Source organism: Suricata suricatta, chromosome 4 (assembly GCF_006229205.1).
Source record: "Suricata suricatta isolate VVHF042 chromosome 4, meerkat_22Aug2017_6uvM2_HiC, whole genome shotgun sequence".
Classification (NCBI taxonomy): Eukaryota; Metazoa; Chordata; class Mammalia; order Carnivora; family Herpestidae; genus Suricata; species Suricata suricatta.
Window position 1 is genome coordinate 127,940,341 of NC_043703.1, and position 464 is coordinate 127,940,804.

Below are 464 nucleotides of genomic sequence, written 5' to 3' on the forward strand. Positions count from 1 at the left end.
TGGCTACTTGACAGCTGCATGTGGAGACCTAACACACATCTCAAACTGAAAATCTCCAAAACCAAATTCCTGATCATCTTCCCCAAATCCACTCGCCCACAAGCTTCTCTACTGGAACAATGGCAACTCCCCCCTTTAGTACTCAGAGAAAACCTCTGGAGTCTCCCTGAGATCACTCTTTCTCTCACGCTCCTTGTCAAAACTTCAGCATAATGTTATCCTCCCGTCCTCCCCTGCCGCTGCCACTGACCCGAGCTGTCATCCTCTTTAGCCTGGATGATAGCAATGGCCTCCCAACTGTTGTCTTTCCAGTCTGGCCTCCCAGAGAGATCCTGTTACCAAAGTATGCCCTGCTCTAATCAAACCTCTCCCACTTACTACATCCTTCAAAGTAGAAGCCAAATCCGCAGAGAAGCCTGCAAAGTCCTATATCGGGTGGCCTCCCTGTGACTTCTTTGATCTCA